The sequence below is a fragment of the Polistes fuscatus genome, unplaced genomic scaffold, assembly GCF_010416935.1.
Source record: "Polistes fuscatus isolate 324 unplaced genomic scaffold, CU_Pfus_HIC Scaffold8, whole genome shotgun sequence".
Lineage (NCBI taxonomy): Eukaryota > Metazoa > Arthropoda > Insecta > Hymenoptera > Vespidae > Polistes > Polistes fuscatus.
In genome coordinates this window covers 4,412,637-4,426,071 of record NW_025113162.1, presented here as the reverse complement: position 1 = coordinate 4,426,071, position 13,435 = coordinate 4,412,637, and the positions used below count along the sequence as shown (strand labels likewise).

The window sequence follows — 13,435 nt, the reverse complement described above, 5'->3', positions numbered from 1 at the left end:
CGTTTATTCAAACCTATAACGTAAAATGTTTTTATCGTTGTTAGATTGTTTAGCAAGGAAGATATTTTTCGAAAAATTTAATTTCTTTTTTTTTTCCAGAGAAAAGATACGTATCGTAGGAAAAGAAAGAGGAAGAGAAAAGGGAGAAAGAAAATAGGGCTTTTATAGTGGGCGCTGACAATAATCCTTCTCTGTCTATAGTGGTTTTACCTATCTAGTCAAGTTAATAGGAGGCCGTCTGCTTTTGCGTCACTACGGCTTAGTTCTGCTTAGAAAGCATCCTCCTCCTCCTCCTCCTCACTTTCTCATGCTACTTCCTAGTGCTACCTGGATTAAGGAAGATCTCAGTAATGCGATACATCCTCGTGATAGTTCCACCGTGAAACGGATCGTATTTGCATCCCTACCTACTACCGTATTTGTGTTTTCTATCTCTTTATCTTATTTTTCCTTTTCTCCCCTTATCCTCTCGTTGGAAAATGTCTACTCCCTTCTCATTAAAATTATTTTCTTCTGGGAGCGTGTAATTTGTTCGTCCAATAAGTACTCGTGTATCGATCGATTTAATCTCATCCCCTGTTTATATTATACCTGTTTTTCTAGTTATCTTCTTTGTATAATGCATAAAGGTACACATATTTCCCTGATTACGGCAAATTTCAATGATTAATCGAAATCATATTTTCTTCTTGCATATTCTTTCTGCGAAGATTATTATTCCGAAGAGATAGAGAAATAAGGAATAAGAAAAAAAATAAAAAAAAAAAAAATATATATATATATATATACATACATGTAGAAGTATATTTTCGGTACGTTCAATCGTTTCGCTTTCCCTCGGTTATTTCATTTCCGTTGTATTCAAACGTTCTAGTTTGTTATATGAAGCTATAAAAACTTACCCCCTTTCCTTTCCTTCCCCTATGATAACGGCTGTATTATTAAGCTCCCTCGTATACACGGAAGTTCGTTCCGCAATTATTTTGGAGAGTTAACCATTCACCCTTTCATCAGAACCAAACTTCTAATATCGTGTTTACCTACTGTAGACTTATAAACCTGATGAAAAAAGAAAAAAAAAACTTCATAAAAACTTAAGGCAAGGAAGCAAACTTCAGCACGATCTTTTTTCTTTTTTTCTTTTTTTTTTAATAAATTCGAAACTTTTCCATTGCATTTTCCTTCGAACGTTTTTATCGCGCCAAGAAGAAAATTCGATCGTTTTACATATATGCGGATTTTTGAAGGCAATTAAACGCGCTTTTTCTTTTCTTTTGAAAGTTTCAACAGGATGTTCGATCGTTTAACGATTAAAAATCAAGAAATTTTTCGAACAAAATCATCCCCGATTGATCGAGTATTATACAATGTGAAAAATTGGTCGATAGAATCGTTCGTCATTTAAGAGGATACATTTACTTTTACTAATTCGCGTTAATTTTTTAATATAATGACAAAGCAAGAAGGATAAGCGCGCACTCATGGCAGCTTTCAAAACTTACGGATAAGCGAATCTATAAGGGGAGCGGAAGAGGGCGATCGAGTGGAAAACCAATAATCGTTCTGTATTCCACCTATAAACGTTTACATCCGATATTCCTACCTATGTTCCTACCTATGTTCCTACCTGCACATATACGTAATATAATATATCTGTACATAATATATAACTACAATATGGTGATTTGTAGAAATTTTTTGACCTGATATCGATATCAATAAACGTATCGCATTTTTGTAATTCTTTCTATCGACAATTGGTATGACGTCATTTTATATTACTTTCGTTGAATCGTTATTAATACGATCCTTTGATGTATGCTCGATGAAACATTTCTATGCAGTTATGATATAATCGTAGATTTGTCAAATATATAATATTAAAGTTCATCGATAAGATAATTTTAAATATATTTATTATTGCTTATGTGAAAAAGAATTATTTTATGAAATATAATATTATATATATATATATATATATATATATATATATATATATATATAAAATTGCTATAATATCAAATTATCTATCTAATGTCTTACGTATCGGGTGTATACATAATATGTAATTTATAGTTATATAATATATATGTAGTTTATCTTCCAGTCACAGCTTTGGCAAGCTCAATAGCTTATCGGTCATTTTAGTGGTTAGACATAATTCTTAAGTACATACGAATGTTTATCGATTGCACAGCTTAAGGAATATGATTACGACTTGTAAGTCTCGCAGCAGCGCTATTAATTATTAATCATTTATGATATATCTATTTCGTATCCAGTTGTGTATATACATCTTAAGAAATAATTCATTTTCGCTTTAGCATTTCTCCTTAAGCATAATTTATTCTCACAGATTTTTCTCTTTAGTCGGTTGAATAACTTTGTTCAAGGATGAAGAAGATTCATATACCTATCGCTCGAATGCCAGACGTGCTACCGAAGAATTACTTCAATATTAAGAAGAGACATCGCTTCTTAGATTTTACGATTTATAATCCACGGAACTTTACCGAGAAATTGCATTTCGCGAAAGACGATGGTGGTTGAAAAAAAAAAAAAGAAAAAAGAAGAAGCAAAGAAAACCTACCTATTCATCATTATTATAAATTGCTGAGATGAGATCGAGCAAATTGGACACAAAAACTATCTTCCAGTTTAACTGTATACGTAAATGTATGTATATATGTATCTATTATCTACATACATGTTACACGTGTAAATATATTTCCACGCATCGATTCAAATTCGACGATAATGAAGACACATGTTTGTATGTTGAATAATAGTTAGTTAAAGTCAATCATTGTTAACAACTGCCAATATTATATTCCTTCGTAATTTTATTAACGTGTTAAAAAAGTTCAATACAGTTTTAAAATAACATCACCGTTGTCGATAGATCAAAACAAATACGAAAAGAATTTAGATTAAAATGTATCGATCGATTTGATGACAAGTAAAAACTAAAAAGAACAAAAAGAACCAAACCAGAAATTTATTTCATAATAAAACAATAGGTATTATATTTATTTATACGATAATCTTATAATTCATTCGTGATTTTCTTTTTTAGACGGATACGAAAACAAAAATATAGTTCAGACGTATTAGTTAAAAAAAAATCATTTATCGAAGATTCTCTCCGACGAAATTCTCTTACGTGTGAGACGTGTGGGAAGAATCTTTCTCGAAGTACTCAACGAGAGGAGGAGGAAAAGGAGGAGGAGTTCGCGCGAGCTTTCACATCCATGAATCTCGATGAAATTCTCACTCGTCACCGGTGGCACCTTGCGAATTCCAATTATCTTCGTTGTCGCTTTCCGTTTATGATTAAGTGAGATGCTGAGGGAGAAGGAATGAGAGAAGAGAGAGGTTGAAGCGGAAGTGAAGGAGCGAAGGAGGGGGGATGAGGACGAGGACGAGGACGAGGACGAGGACGAGGAAGGGAAATAGGAGAAGGAGGATAGGTAGTGATGCAGTTCAAAGGACGCAATCAAAGGCTTATCCTCGAATACCGCTCGACCTCGTTGCTAAAGAAAATGGTGGCCGATGATCGGGTCGATACGAAAGTTTAAACTTTCCTACGACATTTATCATTACTACTGCTACCTATCTACCATTGATATTACTCTCCTTGTGCTTTTTGTTTAATTACGAGTGTACTTTCAATGATAAATCCAAGGAAATATTGCGATTCGTAATGAAAATCGACGACCTTACAAAAGCTAACTTGTATTACGTTAATATTCCTTTATTCAAGAAATTTATAATAAATTCAAAACTTTGATTTATATTTATTACAAACTATATGTATATATTCGTGTGTAACGTTCTTTAGTAATTATTGTTGTAGAACAGCAATTCGAATCATCTTGTTTCCTCAAACGACATTTTATCATATTTCTATGAATGTTAATCAACTTTATTAAAAATATCTAAAGGAAAATATTTTCATACGATTATTTGTTGATTTTATTTTATTTTATTCTTTCATTTTTTTTTCGAAATTGTTTCGCCAAATATGGAATCGTCATTTTTCACCGACCTAATTTCTTTTTTTTTTTATATTCACGATCCTTTTTTCCGATAAATAAATACGATATATTGCAGATATTTTACGATTTTTTATACACTTACGATTCCATTTGATTTTTTATTTTTTTTACCTATTTAATGATAACGTAAATTCTATGTATATCGTAAGAGGTTCTATGATAATCGTAGCCGATTCGGCGCAGGAGCGTAATGTAGTTCTTGTGATTTTCATATCACGACGACCTTAATGCGCTTTTTCCTCAAAGCATATCGGTTCTCGACGTTTCTACATATCAACTTTCATTACTTACCTTTTACTAAACATAAATATATGGTAAAATAAGAGAAAGGAAGAGAGATAGGGAAGGATGGGTGGGGGGTGTAGGTGGTGGTAGATGAAGAGAAAGAAGAAGAGATAGAAAAGTTTACCATTCCGTTTGAGCGCAACGTACTTTATTGAGGACACGACGGCTTTCTTGTAAATTAATGTAAACGGACAAGCAACTAAGCAAGTAAGCAGTCGGTCATTCGAAACAAGTGAATAGGAACGATTTAATCGATCATTACGTTACTCTTCCGCGTGCTTTTAAAGTAAGCCTTTACTCTCTTTCATATCTCTTTTAACCATTCTCTCATTCTATTTCTCTTACTCTTATCTCTCATTCTCTCTCCAACTTTATCTATCTCTTCCATTCTCTTCCGTGCTCGTTCTTTCCCGTAATCGCATCCTCGCGGGCACATTTAAAGCTGATTTATGACCGTGATAATTATAATCCGCATAGTTTTCGCGTGCTCGAAACGCGGAAAGCGAAACTAAATTGAAAGTAAGAAAGAAAAGGAGATAAATAGTATTGTAAGAATACTCATAACGTGGTATTCTTAATAATTAATAATTAAATATCGTCGACAGGTCGACGTTATTATACTTACATTAATTGCTTATCGGAAAATAAACCTTTTCAAATTTCACCCATTGATATAAGTATTTTGCAATCTTATCGTATTTGCGATAATGTATAATTTTTTTTCTTCATTCGTACCTTTTGAAAATATTATCAAAAGTTTCGTATCAGAACATTTTAAGATTTTGTAGAAATTTCAATTTGAAGATACTATTCTAGTTTAATTTCCTTAATTATGTGTTAATTTAAAGCCGATAATTTTGATGACTTATCAAAGAAAACTTTTGTAATGTTTAAATAGACTATTCATATATACATATATATTATTTAATGTTATTTTAAAATCGTAAAGGGTAACGATTATTAACACAAATGCCGTTAACTTCGTAGACGTACACAACAAATGTCTCTGCGAAGTACACTTAGCAGTAGGAAAGTTTTCTGCGAAAGTTCTTAAAATCCTTTTCAAAATCAAACTTCCACGCTCGACACTTAAGTATTATACCTATGACGCTCTGTGAGTTCGACTAATGTAATTTCATTTTCATGTTTCAACCGTCGAGCATCCGCCCATAGAACTTTCCATCGAAAATTTTTCTCTTTCTCTATCTCTCTCCCTCTCCCTCTTCCTCCTCCCTGTACTCTCATTTTTATTAGTTTTCTTTTTATATTTTTTTCTCTTTTTTTTTTGTTTCTATTTTTATTTAAAAAAAGAAAACTCGCACACGAGTTTGAACTTTTATGAAAAGTATCGAAAAAGGAAGAAGATCATTTTCCTTCATCGTTTTTAATTTCCTTTTTTTCTTTTCCTTTTATTATACCTTATTTATTCTTTATCCATTATTATTTGAATACATTACTCTGTTGTTCTAAATATCCATACAAGGTGTCTCATTTTAATCAATTAATCAAATATCCCCGAGATTCTTCTATTGGTTTCATAAAGAAATATTTCAAATAAAAGTTGTTAAATTTGAAAAATCAATTTATAGCAACTGTTTCATAAAAAGCAATACTTTTATTATAATACGAAGGTTAGGACAATTTTTTAAAATCAACATCGATATTTTAAGCCTAATACAGATTAGAAGAAACTGAGAATACTAATCTAACGAGCATTCGTATTGTACTTTTTTATAGATGTATTAATATTTGAAATATTTATTTGTGATACTGATACTATGAACACGTTCACGACGGAGAGATTTATTTCGTATGTTTTGCCGTTTGAATTCGTTGCTTTGAATTAAATGAATGTTTGAGAAACAATGTTATATGGAGTAATTAAAATTTTTTAGAGAAAATACATAGAAGGAGTAAAAAAAAAACAATGACCGACATTTTAGGATAAAAATGCGATTAAATAAATGATCAAAAAGTGTGGTCAGATGTTCGAAGGATCGAAATTATTATCATAATAATGAGTGCCGATGAATCGAGTCACAGGTTATCAGATCATCTCGCTTTGCGTGACTTGTAAATATAACGCATGTTCATAAAATATGACATTCATGTGTGTGTGTGTGTGTGTTTGTGTGAACGGCGATACTAATTCAAATTCTATAGAAGACTAATAACGTATTCGGTCCTACGTTCTTGTTTACAATCTGTTTACATTCTTGATGGTACATGTACGCGTTGATAACGCGTGATATTATCATGCATTGTTTATTGATCCTTCTCGAGTCATCTACATTCTGCAGCGAAATTCTCGTTATTCCTGTTAGATCATGGAAAATCGATTTTTCTATGCATTTCTCTTTCTATTTTATCGTATAAGATTACATTTCTGAAGGAGATCGTGAGAATGCACAGATTGCAACCGACGTTGCCACATTCGTTGAATTCGTAATTTAGAAACTCTGATAAGAAATCGTATTCGTTGTACGTATATAATTTAATATAATAATTTATATTTATAGAAAAATTATTTTCAAAGTTTCATTTGATTTATACATATATCGCGCGTTAATTTATTCGGATTAAGATATTTTTCTTAAAACAAATATAACGTATAACCTAACGTTTGAACATTTTCTGTTATAGGTAAGCTAAATCCCCGGGACAGCATAATTTCGTAGTAACGATCTCTCAAGGGTTCCTAACTCGAATGCGATGCACTTAAGGTCGATCGACGGAAATCGGAAATCGATCTGAGTACGTCGGTGAGTTAACGATATATTTAAATTATTGCTTGGAGTTTAAGTGAAGCAACTGCTATCAGTCGAGTCTAATGCAATTTACAAGTGCGTAATGGTTACGCCACCAAACTGCTGTAACAAACTACATCATCAATTACGACGTCGACCCTTAACTATAGACTTTGCCAGTCTCGAATTCCCCGACGACGACGACAACGTCTAAAATGTCACTAACACGGAAATGTTTTATTATTAAAACGTTCCTTGCTGCTATCGCAAATCTTATAATTCTATCTTGAATAATGTTTCATTGAAACTTAAGTTTCGCGTTTAATTTTAACATAAGAAAAGATAATATATAAATTACTATTATACACCTATATAGATATATTTAATAAATCATTTTTTTATATTTTTTATTTATAGATTTAAATAAAAAGTTTCTTCGTATTTTCCTTGAACATGACTTTAGGATCATTTATATTTGATAATATTAATGGAATCTGGTAATACTTGTTTGCGTTTGTAAGTTATTGCGTCTTGAAAATGAGTGAAAATAACAAAGTAATTCGATATATTTTTAAAATGTTATTGCAATAAAAGAGAAGAATGCGATTCGAATCGATAAAAAAAATTAAAATAACCATACAATGTCTAGTATTTAATTATACATTTATCTAACATTTAAAAATTAATGTTATTCGTTCCCCTTTCCATTTCAATCACTCAAATATTATATGACGAAATGATAATTTGCTAAGAATAGATGCAAGAAGAGAAAAACTTGTTTCTGTGAAATTAGGAAGAAAAATTAACACAGTTTATAAAAGTAGGAAACAAGGTTTAAGAAATAAACATGTGAGAGAATTTAGGGGAAAAAATGACAGAAATATATAAAGGTGTGTATCGATGTGAGAACATTGAGACCGTGGATGAAAGTCCGGATTTTCTATGAGTATAATGGACACCTGCGATTGGAAAGCCTCCTCTTGTTTCACCGGCAAACAGAAATAAAGCTAATCCGATTTAGATCGATTCGATATTTCGTGACCAGAGTTGATTTTCTTTCTCTCTCTCTCTCTCTTTGAAAGTTGATGAGATCCAACCGTTTGATCAGTCAATCCTGATTTCCTTCATTTTTCGAATTTCGTTTTACTTCGTTTCTAACGTAATAATCTTTTTACACGTGATAAGTCATCTTTTATTGTCCACCCTGTATTTCTTCTTTATTTATCAAAAGTTTCCTTCATTTTCTACATTTTACCATTAAATAATTTTACCGTCCGAAATATTTGAAAATACTTTTTGAACAATATTATTAACAAAAATTATACAATAATTTATTCACTTTATGTTTCCTTATTTGAAATTTTGTTCGAACCAAAGAATACTTCAAAATATAGATCGTTATTAAAAAAAATTTCAAACCAAAGCGAACGTTTCAATTCATCGAACAAACATTTAATCGCAAACGTAATCTTGTATCCACATATTGATCTTCTACACATATTTACGTATTTCATTTAACTTTTATAAATAACCTGTTACTATAATGTTTGTAATTTTCGATCTAATGAAACTGGATATTCAATAGAAGAAAAATCTAATCGATCGTGTAAGATGTTCAATAACGTGAACATTTTTGAATGTAAATGCTTAGTAGATTTGAATAATATATTATAACGATTGAATCAAGATCACGTTTATATATTTCTATAACAGCTGTTACGTTGGATAGTAGTTTAGTTGAAAAAAATATTCACAACCCCTTATGCACGAAGAAATTAGATTTTCGGTAGGTTAATGTTACCTTCCTTACAGAAATAGCAAAAGCGACAATACCAGCAACGAAAACAAAGAGAAGGTAGTGCATTTACGTTCGACGTACAAAGTGAGTGGTGGATGAAATTGTCCGCTAAAAGCTAACTCGTTGCTCATATGGACTCCACGTACCATCCTTTCTCCCCTTAGAACCCTTCTCACCCATCTTCACTCTATACCCTCTTACCCCCATGTGAACTACTTTTGCTTTTGGATGAACTTAAATTCATGGGAATTGTACTATCCTGGATAATTTATAATCAAACTTCGTGAACTTACAAATGAATGAGTCAACGCAGTACGTGGTTATCATATATAATAATTATATATAATAGATATAGTATGTTGTATTTATATAGATATGTGTATTCAGTGAGTCACATGAGTATTGGCATCTTCCCTACTGTCAATATAATACAATTAATATTTTTTAGTAAAATTCTTTTCAAAATATTCTTTTGCAAGTAAATTTATATCAATTTGAATGTTTAATAGTTTTTAAATAGGTTTTTGTGTGTATGAATGTTGAAGTTTTGTATTGCAAGCAAATATCAATGATTTCTAATTTATAATTGAAAGTATAAGAATACTCCTGTGATTCGCTATTACATATACGTATATCTATGTAAATTACGTTTTATGGAAAATTTATTTTTTTAAAAAATATTTAATAATCAGATTGTTTATTTTTCTCGTTGGGTATTATTTGTATGTAAGATAGGAGATAAATGAAAATGTAATTTCTACGTATAAAGATGTCACTTTATAGTTGTTTCGTAACACGTTGATTTCAACATTTGTCTGAAATTAGTAGCAACAAAACCTACGATAATTTATCAAATTGAAGTTAAATAGAAAAGAGTTTTGTCATTAATACAAAACATATACGAGGGGAGAATATTCTCGTAATTATTAAAATTAAAAAAAAAAAATTTATTATAATTTCTATTGTATCTCGTAAACGCAGTATTACATCGGGCTTCATTGTTAAAAGATGCGAAAAAAAAGATATAATAACGTCGATACTAGAACCTAAATATCGTAGAACTATCGGTGTTTAGTATAGCTGATAGTTTTCCTTTTTCTCGAAACAAAAGGGAAGATTCGTAATGGATCTATCGAGCTCGTTGTAAAAGGATTTTACGGTTAATTACCAAAAATCATTATCCGATAGCGGCCACTACTAGCAAACTCGGTAATTATCCGGTTGGTTGAATTGAACCTCTAATTAACTGGCATCTCTCTCTGCAATGGCATCTAGTAAGCTTTTCTTCGAATCAAACTAGCGGATCAAACTTTTTGTGTTGCACACATGTGTGACAGGAGCTTTTTTATCTCTCTCTCAATCTCTTTCTATTCTCGTTCTCTTTCGTAACGTAACATCAACTTGTTTTTTAGGCTTTTTTCTTTTTTTTTCTTTTTTTTTTTTTACTTTTAGTTTAGTCAATATCATTGTTATACTATTATTTATCATACAAACGCATGTAATTTCGTACTCGCGGAGAGATAAACATGGTAACTAAATATTTTATCTCCCTTTTATTTCTCTCTCTCTCTCTTCCTCTCTCTCTCTCCCTCTATTTTTCCTTTCTTTCTTTTTTGCATGGGTCTTGTGTAAATTGTACGAATTTACAGATTTCACAAGAGTTAATTTTCTCAAAATGTTAGGATTTTATTTCACAAAATATTTCACGTAAAAATGCATCTATGTAGATAAATATCTTTTCTCTTATCTAAAATTAAATAACATTTATAGTTAAAATACGATTATAATAAATGAGATAAATATTCATTGTTATAATATTAAACGTTGTGAGATATTCGAGAAAATGTAGGATTGCGGATGAAAAATGGCCCTTATAGTTTCCATAAATTTTTCTATATTCAATAAGAGAGAAATTAATTTAAAATCCTGACGAAAGAAACAAATGGAATAAGATAAATAAAATAAAAGGAAAAGAAATTAATTCGTTTACTATTCGGTCGCATATTTATTTCCGTCATTTATTATAGAAGAAGCAAAACGATAACGCGAGACAGAAAAAGAGAAATTTATCAAACGTGACAGACTGCACTTTGAGAGGGTAAAACAATAGCGGAACGCATTTGCACCCCCGCCGTATGGCGTTCTGTGCGCCCTTACACACACGCAAGCACGCATACGATACACAAGCATACATATATGGCTATGAAAGTTTCAATTTAGACGATTTCGTTATTCACCTTTCTGAAACTATTCTTTTCATTCTACGAAATCGTTGGGATTTTCTAATTTATGTACATTGACAATGGTCAATTAAATTCCAAATCATGTTAAGTGTATTATCTTTCTTTTAAATTTTTTGTAAACAAGATATTATTCTCTCTTCATAAAAATCTTATGAAACAGACGTTTGATTTAAAAATATTTCAAAATTGAAATAAACTAAAATAAAAATTGACCAATCTCGTTCAATTTCGTTCTTTTCGTATTGAAGTCCTATTACAATTTGAAAATCGATCATGAGCGGCTTTTTTTCTATTAACGGATTAATTATTAATGAATATATTACTGTAGTCGATATATCATAAGAGACATTAATTTAATTTAGTTTTGATGGATGGTCACCGATCGTATCAGTGAGAGTTCTTCTTCGAAGTGAATTATGTCTTCGTCTTATTTATCTTTTACTCGCAAATAGAAAAAGGAGAGAGAAATAAAAGAGAAAACTTATTTTACAGGCTAGAACGAAAAAATCGATTTTGTTCGGCGTATGAATGGTGTTAAAAAAAAAAAAAAACAATGAAATAAAGGATTGAAATAAAGGTTCGATATTGAAACAGAGATATCCTTGTTATTGAATGGAAACTTCAATGATCCGTATATTTCGTGTTTCTTAGAACGAGAGAGGAAGGAAGATAGTGTGTGTGTGTGTGTGTGTGTGTGTGTGAAAGAGAGAGAGAGAGAGAAGAAAGGTATGCAGTAAAATTAATGACATGCCAAGAGAATTCTTGAAGGAAGATAACGTCAACCAATCCGTGTCTAGTTTGTACTCGCACGGGACTGGAAATTATGCAAATAGATTGCTATTCTCGATAGCCACTCTCGATTCGTCATTGATATTTAAAGTATATAAGTATTTAAGTATAATGTGTACTTACATCATACGTTCGCTAAAGAAACACAACTCTTGATTATACATAAGTAAAAACTATAACGACGTTGCGATTAATAATCGATCACGATCGAATAGTATCTATAAGTTTTTCTCTCTTGCACCAATGCAGCAATGAATCAGTGGTTAATAATTAACGAGGGAGATAAATTGAAGATCTAGAAGAAGAAACGTTCCTAACGATGTCTTCAACGTTTTGCTTCGAGTAACTTCTTCTGGTGGACATTGAATCTCAACAAGTTTGACATTTTCTAATTAAGGCTAGTGTATCGCGTAGGACGACTGATTATCTCTTCTTCTTCTTACTTATTAAATTAACTTCTTCGTGGCATCGGATACGATTAGTTGATGTAACAATCAAGGAGAATATGTTTCATGGTATTATTGTACATACTTGAAAGAAGAAGAAGAAGAAGAAGAAAAAAAATGAGAGAACATTGAAAGTAATTTATTAAGAGAGGTTGTAGAGAATCTCAACGATCAGTACATCCGAAATAAAAGATAACAATAGATCGTAGAAAATAGAGAGAGAGAGAGAGAGATAGAGAGAAGAATAAAAGACACTGAGGGAGAAAAAAAAACTGACAAAATATCCGTTCGTTCAGCTAGTCGATAGATTACGAGAATGCAATTTTCCTTTAGCTCGTTGAGGTCACTCTTTTGAGTTTCTTCCCTTCCCGTTGGAGAGTCACGATGGATCGTTGAAAATTCGCGTTCGATCGAGGATCGACGTAGAAGAGACTGGATGTGAGAGATTAGTCGAATTTTGTTCTTTCTCTTTCTCCTTCTTTCTCTGTTTTTCTTTCTCTTCTTTTTCTTGTTCAGTTAGCTCGTGACGGTCAACTTTCAAATCGATCACCTCGATAGCAGTCGAGGCTTGAAGGAATTCCCTCGAATCGATAAACTCCCTGTTAAACCTTACAAAACATTATCTGATCAGATAATATTAAATAATTGTTATTAACATTTTTCATTTATATTTTTAATATCGTTTTCGTTATTGATCATTCGATTATCAATAAAGAAAGAAATTCGAGTAGATAAGATTTCAAGAAGAAACGATTTTCTATCTAACTTTTCAAGCTTGTTATCCTCGTATTAACACGCTCGACCTCGAACTAACCACACCGAGGAGTAAAAAATAAAAAGTAACTGATCTTCCTCTCTCTCTACCTTCCAAGACTACGAACGTAAATGAAATTTCAAAAGTTTCTATGGATTAGAAAACTGTCTACTTTATCCCTCTACATATTTCGATGGTAATTTTACCTTTCTGATTTTAATTAATGAAACGTCGTTATATTAATTGCGAATTCGCGTACGTGATTTTAACGAATTATATTCCGTTCTCGATACGATCGATGGTATAAGAAAATTG

At 31.3% G+C, this 13,435-nt stretch overlaps 1 protein-coding gene and 1 long non-coding RNA gene across 4 annotated transcripts in view; both read left to right on the top strand.

Moving 5' to 3' along the window:
- Positions 1–13,435, top strand: part of LOC122524951 (furin-like protease 1) — a 181,234-nt gene that overhangs the window by 60,314 nt on the left and 107,485 nt on the right. The window lies entirely within an intron of this gene.
- LOC122524958 overlaps positions 3,432–13,435 on the top strand; it is a 35,605-nt gene continuing 25,601 nt past the window's right edge. Inside the window, exons 1-2 of the long non-coding RNA XR_006305674.1 lie at positions 3,432–3,470; positions 6,987–7,105. This is a non-coding gene — a long non-coding RNA (uncharacterized LOC122524958). The remainder of the gene's footprint in view (positions 3,471–6,986; positions 7,106–13,435) is intronic.